Below are 539 nucleotides of genomic sequence, written 5' to 3'. Positions count from 1 at the left end.
GCAGGATTCTAATGATATCATAATTGGGCCATAAACTTAGTTTCTCCAAGATAGTAGTTCTTTGAATAAAGGACTATTTAGGGATCTAATTTGTCTCATTTTAATGAGAATAGAAAGTTGAACTGCACTGGGGAAAAACTGTTACCAGCTTTCTCACTGCTGGAACTATCAGTTTCCTTTGCTGAGTTTTATTGCTAGGGCTGGCAAGTCTGGGGCAGAGAAGCAGTGTGGAAGTGTATTATTATCACTTAATGGGTACAGAGGACAATTTTGCAACTTGCAGTAGTAAAACAGTAAGTATCAGCAATGACTCACTGCTTTAGAGTGATTCATTAAATGATATAAGATAAATTGATCAAAATGGTCAGTTGCAGGCTGCACTTAGTAGGTTTTGGTCTCTGCCTGTCTCTGATTGAAGTAAGTTTGTTTGTTTATGCCCTTTGGGGTAATTACTGAAAATTGCTGAACCCTGTGACCTTTGCTAATCACTCCCTTTTTTGTGATATGAAAAATAATACATATTAGAGTGAAAGTTTCAG

The sequence above is a fragment of the Phaethon lepturus genome, unplaced genomic scaffold, assembly GCF_000687285.1.
Source record: "Phaethon lepturus isolate BGI_N335 unplaced genomic scaffold, ASM68728v1 scaffold18069, whole genome shotgun sequence".
Lineage (NCBI taxonomy): Eukaryota > Metazoa > Chordata > Aves > Phaethontiformes > Phaethontidae > Phaethon > Phaethon lepturus.
This window is presented reverse-complemented; position numbering follows the sequence as displayed.